At 53.5% G+C, this 17,031-nt stretch overlaps 1 long non-coding RNA gene across 1 annotated transcript; it reads left to right on the plus strand.

The window, feature by feature from the left end:
• The first annotated feature begins 96 nt into the window (after positions 1-96).
• LOC119248244 (uncharacterized) lies at positions 97-1,314 on the plus strand. The gene is made up of 3 exons (XR_005125877.2): positions 97-435; positions 606-686; positions 968-1,314. It is a non-coding gene; the product is annotated as an uncharacterized LOC119248244 (long non-coding RNA).
• Positions 1,315-17,031: the final 15,717 nt, after the last annotated feature.

Genomic DNA, 17,031 nt, shown 5'->3' on the forward strand with positions numbered 1-17,031 from the left:
GAGGAAGCAACACTTGCCAGCCCTTTTCTACACAAGAGACTGTGCATACGATTGCCTGACTTCTTAGAAATGTGGACACAAAGACACCAAGTTTTTTTCTAAGTTTTACTGGCTTTGTAGGTGGTGTTCCCTCTGCCAGAACCACTTCTGCCTGCTTTGTCTCCTGTAAACTCCTACGCTGCCACTAACTGTCAACTCAATGCAAAGTCCCTCCATGCAGCCTTCCCGGATGCCTGGGGGCTGCAGTGGGAGGAGGCTGCACTGATCCAGGCAGGTCTGGGCTGGATTCCCCTCTCTGCTACTGCTCAGAATATGGCCTGTGAAAATCACCTGCTTGGAACTTGTCCAGATCCCTGGAGCCACCCTGCCTGTCACTTACAGAGAGGCATCTACAAACACTGAAGGCTGTAGAAGGAACCAAACTAGAGACTGCATGTAAGTCCTTCCCTCAGAGCCTGGCCTCTGCCAACCCCCAAGGGTTGGCAGCATTATTTTGATATCCCTGGTGTCCTATCCCTTTGTACCTCCTCACACTGCCCCCCAGGCTCCAGGGCCTTCCCCACTACTATCTGGTGTACATTCACATTTCTCTCCCTGGCACCCAGCACCATCCCTGGCACGGAGCAGACTATGCGGAATGAATGAATGAGTGACTCCCTGAGCTCAGCAACTGGGATTAAGGCAAAGTGAGTAGTGCACCCCCTGAGGTGCAAAATTGAAGGGGGCACCAAAACACTCAGCAATTCAGATTAATAATATTTAAATGCTATATCTCTGTCACACATTTACACCAGTTACATTCTGGAGGAATGTGAGGCAGAAGGAAAGGCTGGGCTGTTTCTCCTGAGTAGAGACAGCAGGAGAGAGGAGGAGGGCGAGTCCCAGAGGAGAGCGCCTGGGGGTGGGGGGGCCAGTGAGGAAGCCACTGGACTCTTGACCTGGTTGTTTTCTGTTTTCCTCCTGCCAGGAGGGCCACCCCTGGCCAGGAATGTTTGGAATGCCCTTCCCAGGTGGAGAAAGTGCAGGCTGGAGGGCATCACGGTGGTGGCAGCGCCCATGTGGTATCCACACTCCTGCCTGGGGAGTAATCACTTCCTGGGGAAGGGGGCAATAAAGGCGTCTGCCCAGGGCTGGGGAGTCCCCGCTTCTCTCCCAGGTGCTCCCACCCAGCCTGTCCTCCCCGAGTTCCTGTCTCGGGCTGGCCAGGCTGACGGTTGGGACCACAGAAGGGGCCACATCCAGGCCTGGCCACCAGGAGTCTTTCAGGAGGAGAGGGACCTGCTTATAAAGAGTAAATCAATAAAATCTGATTAAAACAAGACACCCCCAAATGGCCAGTGAGATATAGACATCAGCAAGGAAGTGGTCAAGTGTTCCTCCGTGTTCCGCCCGTGGCCTGGCTGGCACTTGGGTCTGAGGAAAAGCACAGGAGCTGGGCTTCCCGGGATGGCTGGGGTCCTCCTGTCCCAGGGCCTGGGAAGGTCCATTCATTGCCCTGAGGGAAGGACTAAGCCTTCACTGCCCACCAAGACAGGATGAGAAACCCACACAGGGGAGGCTCCTGGTTAAAACCTGCTTGTGAGTCTCAGGCCGAGCCCTAAGTGACGAGACAGCTTTCCCTGCCCTCCCACTCTGGGCTCAGGGCATATGCTTGGCAGGTTTTAGGGGGTCCCCCAGCCTGTCATGGCATCTTCTAGGGGGGCCCCCGAGTCCGTCATGCTCCTTCACACATTTGCATTCCTGGGCCTCTTATCTGAGGTCTTGGCCACAGCTCTTCAGGCACCTCCTCGGAGGCTGCCTTATGGGGAAGAGAATCACCTGGAAATCCCTGTCCGTATTCTCACTCAGCGCCCTGCACTCACCCCCACACCTAGTCTTCCGCCCTCTCCCTCATCCGGCCCAAGGGTCGTGCCTCGTTCTGGCTCCCTCAACAGCAAAAGCCACCATCTGACCCTGGAGAGACACCCTTTCTATGTGACAACGGAAGAGGGGGCATCAGTGCTTCCTTCCTTACACTTTTTTTAAAGTAAATTTTTATGGAAGTAACATCGATTAGTAATATCACACAGGTTTCAGGTGCACAGCTTTACAATATAACAACTGTATCTGCTCCACCGTGTTGACCAAAAGGCTGGTTTTCTCCTGCCATCTTGCTTACACCACAGCAGCCAGTGGTCAAGGCTTAACTCTTCCCATCAGGGGCGACTTGCTGCCACTGGCCGCTCCCGCACCTGGGGCTTGCTCCCCTCCCAGCTCAGCTCCTGACAATAATTCACACCCCTTCCTCAGGCGCACAGGCCCCTCGGCCTCCCACCGTCCTGTGTGACCAGGGCCCTGCAGCGCAGTGGCCCATAAGTGAACTTATCCGGAGGTCCCAGTGCTCAGGGTTTTTTTTTTTTTTTTTTTTTAAGATTTATTTATTCATGCATACAAGAACCAGGGTACAGGCCAGATGTGTGGGTGTGGGGGGGTGAGATGATTCACCAGAGACAGAGTGGGGAGCAGAATAGGCAGATGGACTGAAACACACTGCTGAGGGGAGCAGCGGGGAGACTGGAGAGGTCTGCTGCGCCATGTGGGCATCTCCGCGGCTGGCCAGGATGGAACCTGTGCTGCAGAGGCTGCCGACAGCTTCACAGCGCTGCGCTCAACCACCCGCGCCACCAGGGAGGCCCCCAGTACTTAGGTTTTAAAGCCAGAGTTGTCTAGACATGTAAATCGGTGAAGATTCTATGGAAAAGCGTATGAAATTTCCTAAAAAAGCCAGAGGCGAACGCCACGTGTTCCAACAATAGCACTTCCAGATTTTTATCCAAAAAACATAAAAACATGGATACAGAAAGACGTGTGCCCTGTGTTCACAGAGCACCCTCACAACAGCCAAGGTGTGGAATCCACCCAAATGCCCAGGTGCATTGCTAAGAAAGTATGGCCTACAGCCCCAGTGGAATATTACTCAGCTATTAAAAAAGATGAAATCCTGCCTTTTGCCACAACCTGAATGCTCTTGAGGTAATTGTGTTGATGGAAATGAGTCAGAACTTGAAGGAAAATGACAGATGGTTTCAATCTTTTGTTGACTATAAATAACCAAAGATAACAATCTGGCAAAACACAACAAAAATAACTCTGAAAAAGATGGTGGGGGTGGGGGGAGCTGGGGAGGGAGGCAGGGACAGAGGGGTTCTGTGATAGGGTCCTAGCCTGGCCCTGTGGGGTGGGTGAGGAGGGTGAGAGAGGCCGGGCACCTGTCAAGGTGCGGAGCTAGTTATGTGGCCAGGTGGTAGTCAATACAACTTGATTTAAAAAAAAAAAAAAGCAAAAAACAAAAAAAAATTGCCAGTGATATAAAACCAAACCAAGAAGAAGCAAGTCAAGCAAAAGAAAATAAGAAAATCTTCCTCATGTTCCCAGGGGCCTTCCCTGGGGTGTGAGACCTCACAGGGGAGACAGGCCTGTGGTGACTGACGGTGGTTCTGGCTGCGGGGCCCGGAGGAGGCTCGGACCCCGAACCCCCCGCCTGCCCTGAGTGTCGGGGAGCCTAGCTCCTGTCCAGCGGGGACCTATTTTTTCCATATATTAAGAAAATGTCTCCTCTATTGACATTTAAATTTTGTGGATGCACAGACTCGCAGGCACACAGATCTTGAGGCAGAGACGTGTATAAACCTACATCCTCATGGAACCACCACCGGCTCCAGCACAGAACATCACCAGGTCCCAGAAGGCCCCTCTGTGTCCCCTTCCCGCCACTGGGTTTCAAAAGTAACCACTTTTCTGATTTCTCTCACTGCAGATTAGTTCTGTCTGTTTGGCTTTTTTAATCGTGGGAAGTGATACATCAGATGGAATGGATGGCGAAATGGAATTTGTCATCATGACCATTTTAATGGCTTTAAATACAGTGAGTGTAATGGCGTTCTGGGAGGCCACCACATCCCCTTAAACATTGTCCCCACCTGTCTACTTTCTGTCTCTCTGAACGTGACTCCTCTGGGTGCCCCATGGAAGCCGGCCAGGAAGGTTTGTCCTTGGGGGACGCCACGTTCACGACCACTGTGTCTCCGTGGTCCCTCCACACTGCAGCCTGCGTCAGAATTTCCTTTGTTCAGGTTGAGTGCTGTTCCCCTGCGTCTGTGCACCACAATTTGTTTATCCAGTGTCCGATGGTGGATATTTGGGTTGTTTCCACCTTTTGCTGCTGTGAGTTCCGCTGCTGTGGCCAGAGGCGAGTACCTGCCACGTCCCTGCTTTCACTTCTTTCATGCGCACGCTCCTCAGAAGTGGGCCTGCTGACCTGATCACGGAGGCCTTGGATCGAAAGTTTGAGAATCGGCCTTACTGGATGGTGCCTGGTATGGAACCTCCCTTGTATGGAATCATTTTATTTTGATTGCCCCCAGCTTTATTTAGGTATAATTGACACGTAATGTGTCCAATATTGGGCCTCCCTGGTGGCGCCAGAGGTTAAGCCTCAGCACAATGAAACTATCAGCAGCCTCTGCAGCACGAGTTCGATCCCTGGCCAAGAAGCTACCCACGTGGCACAGCAGAACTTTCCTGTCTCGCTGCTGCTCCCCTTAGTAGTGTATTTTAGTCCATCTGCTTCTTCTGCTCCCCACTCTGTCTCTGGTGAATCCTCTCACTCTCCCCCACCCCCCACCTCTGGCCTATACCCTGTTCTTGGATGTTGTAGGGTAAAGAAAAGGTCAGGCTTTTCTGCCCTCCCGCCATCAGGATAGATGAGGGAACCCTGCGGTCCTGAATGCATGCCTGATGGCGGGCACCTGGAGTAGGGTGTGGGCAGATGTAGATAGGATTCCCCTGGGCTAAGACTGGGCTTTTAAGGGCGGCGTCACGGGGATGCCAGCAGAAGCTGAGAAAGCAGCCGAAAGAGAAGCCGAGAGAGAAGCAAAGAAGCAGAAGCAGAGATCACCGGAGAGCCCAGATAGAATGAGGATTTGCTGGATTTGCAGCATCCCTGCCTGCTGTATGCCTGGTGAACCCCAATAAAAGACCTGCAAAAGCCACTGAGGACTCTGACTCCTCCTTTACCCGGTCTGCATGGGATCCTAGAAAACCTGCTCAGTGGCCATTCCTGCCCCTTACAGATGTATAAATAAAATAAATATTTTAAAAAATAAAGTATCCAGCATGCTCATTGGATACACTTATATGTGGTGAAGTAATTACCCCAATAAGGAGAACTAACCTTCTATCACCTCACATCCTCACCTTTTAAAAACATCTCTTCAATTACAGCGTGTGGTGTTGTGAAAGCGTCACTATTGCACCTCAGCCCCCAGAGTGGATTTATCTTATAAGTGCAGGTTTGTGCCCTTTGACCAACATCACATTCCCCCATCCCGCCCCCTCCCTTGCACAGAATCATTTTTCACTTGGTTGCACCTGAAGTGCTTCAAGCATTCAAAGTCCCAGGCGGAGGCTCACTGATACCAGGACTGCTCACCAGCTGCTCCGTCCTGCGTGTTCATTCTGACTTGATGGCACCACAGGTAACCCAGGTCTCACCCTGAGATTCTCGTCCAAAGATCACCTGCAACTTGGGCGGCGCTATCAAAGTGCAGATGTTAGGCTTCCTGATTAAAGGAGTGAAGTAAACCCCTAGGCTCTACCTTCCTGATATCAATCAAAACATAAACTATTGCCTGAGAAAACCAGGCAAAGATGTCCCAGCAGCCACCAAGCCCCAGTGGAGGTCGTGGACGTGACTTTTCTCTTGTTCTCATTATGCAGAACGTAGGAAAGTCATACCACAGGTCACGGCTGCCACAGGGCATGCCTCTGACCCTTAGTCAAAAGCATACTGAGAAAGAGTGAGTCAACAAGTCCCAGCAGAAATAACCTCTGTAGAGCGAGGAGCTGCTTGAGGGGTGAAGTATGAGGCCTCTGCATTTCCAAAGAAAGGGCCTCAAGGCCTTGCATACCACCTGCGTGGGATTTAAAAAAAAGTTAGCCCAGCCTTCATGACTCCACTGTGACTTTCCACAGTGACTTTCCAGGATGCTGGAAGGACTGGGACATGGGTGGGTATCCTCCCTGAGATGCCAGGGTCCTTTTATCAGAGTGCCCCTACATCCTAGCTAGACTTCGTCTTTAAATGCCGGTCTTCTGAGCATGGAGGGAATTCTCTAAGCCACACACCCCGGTGAAAACAACAACAAAACCACAAATTAAATCAACAAAAATAGTGAGCTGAAACCTGAGTCTTAAGTGAACAGGAAACATGATGTTCAGTTTGCTGTTAGTGCAAACGCTCATCAGTGGTTTGACCATCTAGACTGGAAGCCTCAGGGCTTCCAACGTGGGGGCAGCTGAACTCAAGAGCCTCCCCTGAAAGTCAGGGTCCTGGTCAGGACCAAAGTCCACCCCAGAGTAGCGTGACTCACGCAGTCACGAGTGCAAATCTGCCTGGGACAAAGGATTCTCAGCCCAGCCCCGGGTTTCCCACAGATAAGCCAGCAGCGGACAATCACCAGACTCACGAGGAGACAGTCACGGGGGAGTAAGCAGACACGACAAACAGGAGACGCAGGCCCTCAAGCACGCAAGTCCCTGACACTCACATTTTGGATAGAAAATATGTGTGACAGAGACGGAGATGAGTGTGGTCACTCTCCTAGCACCTTCCCTCTGTCTTTCCTTCCTTCATTTTCCTCAGATTGCAGTTCTGAATATGGGCAGAATGTGGTAGTGGCTGGGAAGAAAACTCCAGGGAGAACTTTTCCAGGGAGGAAAGCCGCCACACCAACGCCCCCGCAGCCCAGAGGGTGCTGGCTAGTAACAGGCTCTGAATGAAACACTCCGAGCTCCCAGCTCCAGACGTGAACAAGCAGCCTCTGGCACAATGCGGCCAGTTCATGTTGCCCGTAATGTTCCTTTATGTAATCAGTAGTGACAGAAGATTAAGAAAATTCTACATTTAAAGAATTCCAAAAGGGCTCTCTCAACAAGGATTTCAAAACTCTAAGTGAGAAGAATCACTTTGTCACTTTAATTGGGCATGTTTTTATTTTTCCAATGGCAAATGATGATGATGATGATGATGAGGATGATGACGTGTTTGGTAACTGATGATCAGAGGCTATAAAACACAGTAAGATCCCGCCAAGTGCATATGGCTAAGAATGACCCAGCACAGTGCGTGGACACTCCTGGCAGAGGCTGCACTCTGCTCACTCCCACGCGTGAGCCCTCACGACACCCTTGATACCGCGTCTGTTTTCATGTTACAGATGAAAACACCGAGCCATAAAAAGTGAAATAACTTGTCAAAAGCAGCAGAGCTGGCCTATGGTCATATGGCACTTTTTTACTTTTATTCTGAAACAATTTCAAAATACAGAAGCATTAAGGGTTCTACAGAGAACTCCAACAGACCCTTCCCATGAAAACCCCACCAGTTTCACTCACTGCCTCGGTACCCGCCTCAGGACAGTCGGCCTCACACTTTCGCGGGTGCCGGCATTTTGCAGGTCGACTCTTGACCAGGCTTGTCTGCTGTTTTCTCATGATGAGACCCAGGCTCTGCATTGTTCACTAGAATAACCCAGAAATGATACTGAATTCTTCCTGTGAGTCCTACCAGGTTTTAGTTTCAACCTATTGCTGGCAATTTCACTCTGATCATTTGATTAGGATGGTGAGGGCCAAGTTTCTCCAAGGAATTACTCCCCACTTTTTTTTAAGATTTATTTATTTATTTATACAAGAACCGGGGTACAGGCCAGATGTGCGGGAGGGTGAGAGGATTCACCAGAGACAGAGCAGGGAACAGAACAGGCAGACTCACGAAATACACTGCTGAGGGGAGCGGCGGGCACGACAGGAGAGGTCTGCCGCACCATGCAGGACCCTCTCCAGCTGGTGGGGATCGAACTGGTGCTGCAGAGGCTGCGGACAGCTTCACAGCGCGGGGCTCAACCGCCTGCGCCATCAGGGGAGGCCCTACTCCCCACTTCTAGTAAGTGTTTAGTGGAGAGATCCATTAAGGCTACATGAAATCCTACTCCTCAGCCCACTTGCACCTGCTGTCTCACCACGCAGCTGTGGTCCTTAGGAAGTTAAACATGATCATGATGGCTGCTATTTTTAAAGGTATCAGTCCCTCAGCATTTATTAGCTGCCACTCTCATATAAGAAAGAGCTTTTTAAAACACTAAAAATGGATCTACCTTACAACCCAGCAATTCCACTCCTAGGTTTCTGCTTGTTCTCCAGGGCTGTCAGACAACCCTGTTCTGTTGTTTTAAGCACCCAGTTTTTGGTGCCATGTTACAGTAGTTCTAGGAAAGCAGCACCCCCTCCTTGCTGCCCGTCTGCCCTCATCAGTGACTGACTGAAAAGGATGGAAGGGAAGGGAGGCGGGCGGAGAGGAGCCGGGGACAGACGGGAGGCGGGAGGGAAAGAGGGAGGAGGGAGTCTGACTCCGAAGTTGAATATAGACCCATCCGTCCGCAGAGACTGTGCTCCTAACTGTTCTGTTCTTTTTATAGAATCGTAGGAGAGACCAAGATGAGCCTATCAGCCAGCAGATTTTACTAAGTGCTACAGCAGGTACAGGTGTACAGCCCAATAAGGATTCCAGCTTGTTTTCGTTCAGCCTATGTGCTAAAAATGCTTTAAAATGGTTGGGAAAAAAATCAAAAGAAGAATCCTATTTTGTGACATGTGCAAATTATCTAAAAGTCAGACTTCCATGCTGATAACTATTTTTGTTGGAAGACAGCCAGCGTCCTCCACTGACGATGTGTCTGCGGCTGCTTGTGTCTGGGCTACCACGCAAACATCAAGGAGTTGAAGCCCCAAGCCCTGTTTACTGTCTGGCCCTTGCAGAACAGACTGCCAGGCCCTGTTCTACGGCAGACAGTCAAAGAACATTCTCTGGGACATGAGGAAATGAGTGGGGACTTCTACCTAGAAAGACAGGGAGGGTTTCCAGGGCAGTGACGGTGGCTCTCGGGCGGGAGTAGGGAGCATCTGTAGTTTGGGCGTCACTCACTAGTCTCGCCTCCCGGTGCTGAGCACCTGCTGATGCCGAGTGATGGAATGTGGAGATGAGCAGTGCCAGTGCCCGAGCACAAGGATCCACAATCCAGGGAAGCTGGTGATCGGGTGCCCCCTCCTATGTAGGAGGAGTACCTCCACTCATAACAGAAACCCACGGACACCAGAGGCTCCCCCGCCCCCGGGAGGTCAGGGGAGACCCTACAGAGGGGGACACCCCTGGAGCTGGATTGTCGAGTTCCTGGAGGCTTTGTCCTGTGTTCTGGGCACCCCTTTGGAGGAGGAGACTTTTGTCCCTGGATCATCATTCCAACTCACTGACCTGGTTAATGCAGAAGGACCTCAGGCAATCAAGGCCTCCACGTGAGGCCCCACTTCCAGGCTCTCTGGCAGTGAGTGGGGTCCCGAGGTCACTACCTGCCAGTGGCTGAGCTGAGGCCAGAGCTGCCTCAGGAGCTCGAGCACAATAAGCTATCCCAGGGCACATGTGAACCCTGAGCTTTCTGTGTCTTTCCAATCCCTGCACCTCCCAGCTCTGGGGACTTTGGGAAGAAGGGGGAGTGAGAAAGCTCAACACTCATCAGCAACATAGGAAACAGGCAAGAAGACCCTTAACTCTCCCAACCCTCTGTCCCCCCGCCCTCGCTGCGAACCTCCAGTTCCGCATCCTCTATGCCCTGTGGCAGCTGCCTGCTCCTCTGTCTCCCTTGCTGACCTGACAGCCAGGCCAGGGCAGGGCCCAGAACACTTCTTTCTCATCTCTGATGCTGAGACACTGTAGGTGCTCAATTAATGTCCGTTGAGTGGACTGAATGTAGCTGAACTGAAGGGCATGGCCAGGTTGGGGCTGAGCCGCGCAGGGAAGGTACAGGCGCCAAAGCGTGGCCCAGCAGGGCGGAGGCGGCTCCCTCTATCAAGCCCAAGTATCTCAGACTCTCCCAGTGACTTTCGATGGGGACGGAGGAGGGAGATAAGTACTAAATTATCTTGATGAGTCTTGCTGACAATTTATTTGCAATTGTACTTAAGACCAAGAAAATTATGGTATCTCAGTGGACTTCCTTTTTCTCTCTTGAGCAACTGCAACTACCAAAACCTCAGTCGATTATCTCCCCAGGACAGCCCCCGCCCTGATGGAGGTTTTCCAAGCAGGACCTGCACTCAGTACTCCCCAGCCGCGTCCCTTCCCCGCTGCTAGATCTGAAGTTGGGTTCATTCTGGCCTGGCAAAAACATAGGCTTCCATGATGTTCTGCTGTCCTGTTCGTCCTCCCCTGACCCAACCAAGCCTGATGGTGTCTCCAAGGGCTTCCTGCTGAAAGTTGTCCCAGCGCCAGCTCATCCTTGCAGGGCTGCGGGGTCACAACCCCTGGTGCACCACTCACTCTGTGCTCCACGGGACTGAGTGGTCCCCAGAGCAATCGGTCACACCCTCACTCAAAAAGACCATCAACTGGATTTGCACCGCCTCCCCTCCCCCGCTCCCAGGTGTGAATCCGAGCCCCTCGGGGTTCTGTGAGACTTTCTGTGAACCTGATCTCAACTGCTTCACCCCTCAGCTCAGGCTTGTGCAAAATAGCTGACCGCATGACAAAGGTCAGACGCTGGGACCTCCCTGGAGTATAGACAGGCAGGTTGCCAGGGAAGCATTGGGCGTGCTCATTTTTCTTCACATTCCCTTCCTGAAATGTAAGATAAATAAAGGACTATGGTGTGCAAAAGTCTGTTCAAGTTCAGTCCAGTTGTTTTTACTCACCCCCCTCACACCTGGAGCGGTGGAGGCTGAGTCTTGGGCTTGATTGTGGGGCGGTTGGCTGATGGCTCTTCCTGGGTAATGGCTCTTCCTGGGTGATGGCTTTGCAGGTGCGTTTTGATCTACTTCTGGATCTCACATTTCCTGAAGCCCACTTGTCTGGTAGAGGCGGAGTTTCAGAGAATAAGCACTTCTGCTTACTCTGATCCACCAGGTTTTATCTTATGACACACTCAGCTGCAAGGGAAACTCTTTACGCGCAGCGACTACGGGTACTTCTGTCCTTGAGTTGCTGTCCAAATCACTTGGTGGCTGCAGACGACTGAAATTTATGTTCTCACAATTTCAGAGGCCAAAATTCCAAAACTGTGTGTTAGGAAGGTCCTAGGGAAGACCCATGGTTGGCCGTCTGGCTTCTGGGCTCTCCAGGAGTTCAGTGGCCAGAAGCTAATCCTTCTCTACCTCCACCTCTGATAGCCAGACTCCCGCCTTCTTCCTGTGTCTGTCCTCTGCCCTATACTTATAAGGACACTTGCCACTGGATTCAGGACCCACTTGGATAATCCTGAATGATCTTATCTGCAGATCCTTCACTTAATTACATCCACACAAGCTCTTGTTCCAAATGAGAGCACAGTCACGTGCTTGGGCTTGGATCTCCTGGGGAGAAGCATCACTCCCATCACTGCCCTGCTGTCCTGTACAAATTCTTTCATGAGGAACAGAGATAGATACTGGGGGATGGTGGGAAGTCCCTGCCACCTGCAGAATGGTGGGGGACTCTGGGAACCTACAGCGCAAGCTGGGAAGGTAGTTGGGGAGCTGCAGATGATGGCTTTGGGAGAGTTGCACTGTCATCCACAGCCACCACTGTCACCACTTCCTTCTCCTGACTTACCCCTCCTGCCCCTGACATTAACAGCCTCAGCCCCACCCCTGTACTGCTCACCGCCTCCCAGGGGCTCTCCCATCTCAGGGTCTGTGTCACCCACACTATTTTCTATGTTACAGGTGAGCTCCGTGGGAGGCAGACTCTGGTGTGGAGGTTAGGGTGTTGGGAGTGCTTATTCAAGCATGCCCCTGGGAGCAGCACTTGTAGGGGGCAGGAGAAGCAGCACCCCAGCAGGTGCTGGGGGGCAGGAGAGGAAGCAGCACCCCAGCAGGTGTTGAGCATGATGCAGACCTGAACTCAGCTGCGGCCCTGAGTCCGTGTCCTGCCTGGGGCCACTTCTTTTTCTGCACAAAATGCTCTGCCCACAAGGAGGGTGTTTCCTCGCCAGTGTCTTTCGAGGCCACTTCTGTGTGGGATTGCAGGGCAGCTGCTTTCCCCTTCTGCAGGCACCCCACACCCCCAGCCCCAGTAGGCGTGGTGCTTAGCTTTTTCTGTCAGCTTGTTTAAGGGCCCCTTCTGTGCTTTGCAGTCAAAGCAGGAACCGAGGGAGAGGAACTGGCGCAGGCAGCACCTGGGCCCAGAGCATGTCTGTGCTATGCCCTCTGCCCTTGTTCATGCCTGACCCCAGTGGGCCTCTGTCCTCTGATGATGTGATGCTCGGGCCTGCCTACCTCACCACTGCGTGTATTTGACAGGTATAAAGTTCCAAGTGTGCAGAGCTGGCCCCATGTTGTGGGGCTCGCCAGAATCAAGCCTTGTGTCTCCAGCAGGACCCCCCAGCATATGAAGAATGGTTTTTCAAAAGATATACAACTCTCCACTGCAGATGGCATAGCTTTGCCCCAGCACCCCGGGTCTCTGTCATCATCGTCCCCTGGGGCTTGCCACGTGGCATTATTTCCCAGCACGATGCTGAGCCACATCGCCCAAGGGCAGAGCTGCCTGAGCTGGAGCTGCCTGAGCTCTTTCCTTCTCTGAGTCCCTCTCGAGTCTGGGAATCTCTACTGTGCCCAGCATGTGCCCAGCATGTCAAAGACGTCGCCCCAGTTCTGGAACATGCTCTGTAGAAGCCTCCGCGCCCTGTGATCTCTCCTTTGCAGCAGTGAGCGTGAGAGGCACTATTCTGTGCTTCACTTTGGGTGGAACGCCCCACACTCTCTTGGCACTGGATTCTTTAAAATGCATCAAAATGGAAAGCCCTTCCCACACGCAGTTGCAATTGGAGCTGCTGCCCTGGTTGCTTTTGCAGTAGGCACCCCACTCTCCAGGACCGCAAGTTTTCTCAGGGGACAATCACTGGTGACTTCAATGGAGTCACCCCTGTGTCCTCTAGATCTTTAAGAGAGACACTGCTGTGCCTCCCCGGTGGCGCAGCGGTTGAGCGCTGGGTTGCGAAGCTGCCCGCGGCCTCTGCGGCTCCGGTTCGATCCCCGGCTGCTCCCCGGCCACCGGAGGAGGGTCCCACATGGCGTGCAGACCTCTCCTGCCGCCCGCTGCTCCCCTCAGCAGTGTACTTCGGTCCTTCTGCCTGCTCTGCTCCCCGCTCTGGCTCTGGTGAATTCTCTCACCCTCCCGTGCTTCTGACTGTGCCCAGTGCATGTATAAACAAAAACAAACAAACAAATAAATAATAAATAAAAACATGCCTCTATAAAAAAAAAAAAAAGTTTTAAAAAAAAAAAAAAAAGAGAGACACTGCTGTCTGCCGCCACCATTCACCGCTGGTGAAAGTGTTCGCAGCCCAACTGCCACTTTGCTATTTATGGTTCACCCGCCCCAGTGATGGGGGTCCTCACCTCCAGCTGGGCAGAACCAACCCCCTTTTAGTGCCTGCTTTCTTAAGCCATCCCTGCCGCCAGCTGTGGCAGGTGAGCTTTCCCAGGAAGCTCGAGACGGTTTAGTGCAGAGGGTATTTGCTAAGCCATGCCCTCGGGCACTGTGGAAGGGAGGACTGGGAGGGGATTAAGCTTGGGGAGAAGCTGAACTGTGACTCGGACCCACAGGTGCCCTGACCGACCCCCCAGTGTTGTCTTGCGTTGGGTGAAGATGGCCAGGCTTTCTAGTGTACCCACTAGTCACCGGTGCCTCCTCTAGGGAAGGGCACAGCCCTGGGCAGGTGAACTCTGCAGCCGCCCCTGAAGGGGCAAGTGAGCCAACAGTCCTGCCAGTCACTGGGGAAAAATCCTTCGTGGTGGCGGCTGTCAGTAGCGTGCCCGTGTCTCATCCAGGGTGTTTCAGCTTCTGCTCCCATAACCAAACCCTCACTCGCTCACGCATCTGTTCAGGTTCACCAAGGAGAATGAAACAGACTCAACTAGCTCCAGAGTCGCTGATGGACATGCAGCCATGGCTGAGGCTGGCCCCCTCGTGGGCTCGGCCCCACCATGATGCCCACCCACGCCTCCCCATGCCTCCCCAGGCCAGCCAGGGACCCAGTGCACGTCTCGCTGGTCTGCTGGGCATCCGGGACAGAAAATGGGGAACTGCAGGGAGGCTCAGACCCCACCTTCCCCTGAAACCACTCGCTTTTGTGAGAGTGGGCCACGGTGACGGAGGAGATACCAGGAACACACAGTGTGGTTTGGAGTCATGAGGGAGCTAAGAGCACGACAGGGTTTCACATGTCAAAGCCAGATAGAACATCCCTCGCGCCAGGAGGCCCAGGAAAATCCCTGCCCTACTTACTCCCCCTGCTGAGAGACAGGCTGCCTCCCCAGGCCTCCGAGCAGGAGGGTTCAGAGTGAGGAGACAGCAGGCAGCTACCAGAGGCAGAGAGAGAGAGAGAGAGAGAGAGAGAGAGAGAGAGAGAGCACGCCAGAACAGAAAGCCGCTGTCAACAGGCCCGGGAGAGGGGCCTGAAGCAGACCCTGCCCTCAACCGCAGCAGGAACCAAGCTCGCCTTCACTTTGGCCTTCCAGCCTGGGAACTGGAGACAATACCTCTCAGCTGGCTAAGCCGTCAGCCGGGCACCTTGTTGGAGGTGGCTCCAGCAAACCACTACACACCTCGGCTCTGAGGGCACCTGCTGTCCGCCCACACCCGCCTTCTACAAACCCTGGCTGGTCAGAGGTTCACCCCATCTTACTCCACCCCTGCCCTGGGTGGCTGGCATCTTCCCCGGGGAACCCAGAATCTCAGAGCACTGAAGCAGAAATGACAGGTTCTGGAGGGGAGATGTTCATCCTCTGGAGCCAGGTGCCTGGGTTTAATTCTGGTGCCATTAGCTCCCTGTGTGGGTGGAGGCGACCTCCTCCCAGTTGCATGGGGCTGAGAGCCCCGGAGGCCGAGTGCTGGGGGGGCTCAGCCTGCGCTCCTCAGGCGCTTCATTTCTCCAGCCTTCTCTCTGCTTGTTTTGCAAGCATCCCAGGCCGGGTAGGCTCACCGTTGGTTCAGGTGGTTCAAAAAAGAAGCTTGGAGCCCTTGGCATCATCCCCACACGTTTTTCAGCAGTACGCAGGGCAAACAGCCGGCAGGGCGACAGCAACTTGGCCCCCTGCGAATTTTACACGCGTCCCTCTGGGCTTCCTCTCACAGCCGTCACCCGCCCACTCGCAGCCCCGCTGCGTCTGAGTGACGCCACCCTTAGGTCCCTGACCACTGGGCACAGGTGTGCACGCTTACGCATGCCCACGCCACACGTCAGGTGTCCACAATCAGGCACGCGTGCCCGCGCCCACATTCACAAGCACTCTGGCACTAGCGGCGTGAAAGCCTGGCCGATTCACTTACCCTACACGCCCCACAGCAGACACACGTGGGGGAGAGCGCCCTGTTTCTGGGTGTGAGCAGCCCACTGAGGAGAGCTTGGCGACAGGGTCACTCCTGGTCGGTGGAGACGCTGTTTCACTTCATAACCACCAACAGCAACAACTCCAAGTCCCCGGATGAAGCCGCCACCATAGTTCTCAGATGAGCACGTTTGGTGTGGACTTGAACACCCTCATTTGCCAAGACGTGGATTCTGATAACAGACCGAAAGTCAAAATAAAACCTAAGCCTGGAACCAAGCCTTGGGCCCGGCCACAACTCCACCTCACGTCTGAGCTGCCTCCCACCACCCACAGTGTCCGACACCCGAGAATGGTGCAGGTGAGTCTGATGGGGGGAAATGTGCTACTTCAAACACTGAGGGGACTTCTGGAAGGATGGAGCATTCAAGTAAGGCCCATCCAGAAAGAAACACAGATGCTCTCCCGCCCACAGGGCTGTGGTTCCCGACTCAAAGGCACCCATTTCTCGTTAAAGCCCAGGACTTCTTGGGGGTTCTTATTCTCTAGTCTGCGCTTATTGGGTGGCTACTTTGTGCCAGACAGTGTACAAAATATGTTTCCTTGTTTTTACAAAACCTGATGACAGAGGAAGGCAAGGTGACGTTCGTCCATTGGACACGTAAGGAAAGTGAGCCCCCCTCCAAAGTTACCCTGGTGGGAAGTGGTGGAGCCAGCCGCCAGGTCTGCCCCGGGGGGGGCCCCACGGCCTCCCCAGCTCCCGCTCTCTGCTGGCAGCTGCCTCCCTTTCCCTTCAGCACGAGCTCGCCTCCCCCGCCCATGCCGGCTGTACCTGCCCTTGCTTCCTCGGGTCCTATTCCTCCTTGCCCCTGAGGACTGACCTCTAATCCAAGACTACCGCTCGCAGGGAGATGAGGCGCGAATCAGAATTTCACAGGTGGAAAGTCCCAACATTTTCAGGCTGGGAAGACAGCTCCCGTCCCCCCACGCCCCCTTTGGCCTCCTGCCCCAGATGCTTTCCTTCACCATCCACAGCTTCTTCCCTCCCTGTCTTTCAGGAAAGTCCCCTCGTGACTGCGGCCAGAAGAACTGAGAAAATAAATATGTCTCCAACGCAGCGTGCCTGCTGCAGCCTGCGCCGCCACGAAGAACAGACATCTCACAAATTCCAGCATCGTCCAATCATTGCGGAGAAGGGGAAGGTCACCCCTGGGTCCTGCCTTGGGCCTTCTGGAGTCAGGAGAAAATATGATCAGTGTCACTACGTCAAAATGTGCAAAGTGACCCAAAGTAGGGAGAGCAAATGCTCAGCTTAATTGATCAAAAGAATTAATTCACATGAAATGAAGCCGAGTTGAAGAATACAAATCTCCCATGGGAGCCAACTTTAAAAACGCAATCTCTGGGCCTCCCCTGGTGGCGCAGTGGGTGAGTGCTGGGCTGCAGTGGCTGCCTGCAGCCTCTGCAGCACCAGTTCGATCCCCGGCCGCCAGGCGAGGGTCCCACATGGCGCGCAGACCTCTCCTGCCGCCTGCTGCTCCCCTCAGCAGTGTACTTCGTGGTCTGCCTGTTCTACTCTCCACTCTGGCTCTGGTGAATTCTCTCACCCTCCCGCGCTTCTGACTGTACCCA

Source organism: Talpa occidentalis, unplaced genomic scaffold (genome assembly GCF_014898055.3).
Source record: "Talpa occidentalis isolate TD23 unplaced genomic scaffold, MPIMG_talOcc4v2.1 talOcc4.16, whole genome shotgun sequence".
Lineage (NCBI taxonomy): Eukaryota > Metazoa > Chordata > Mammalia > Eulipotyphla > Talpidae > Talpa > Talpa occidentalis.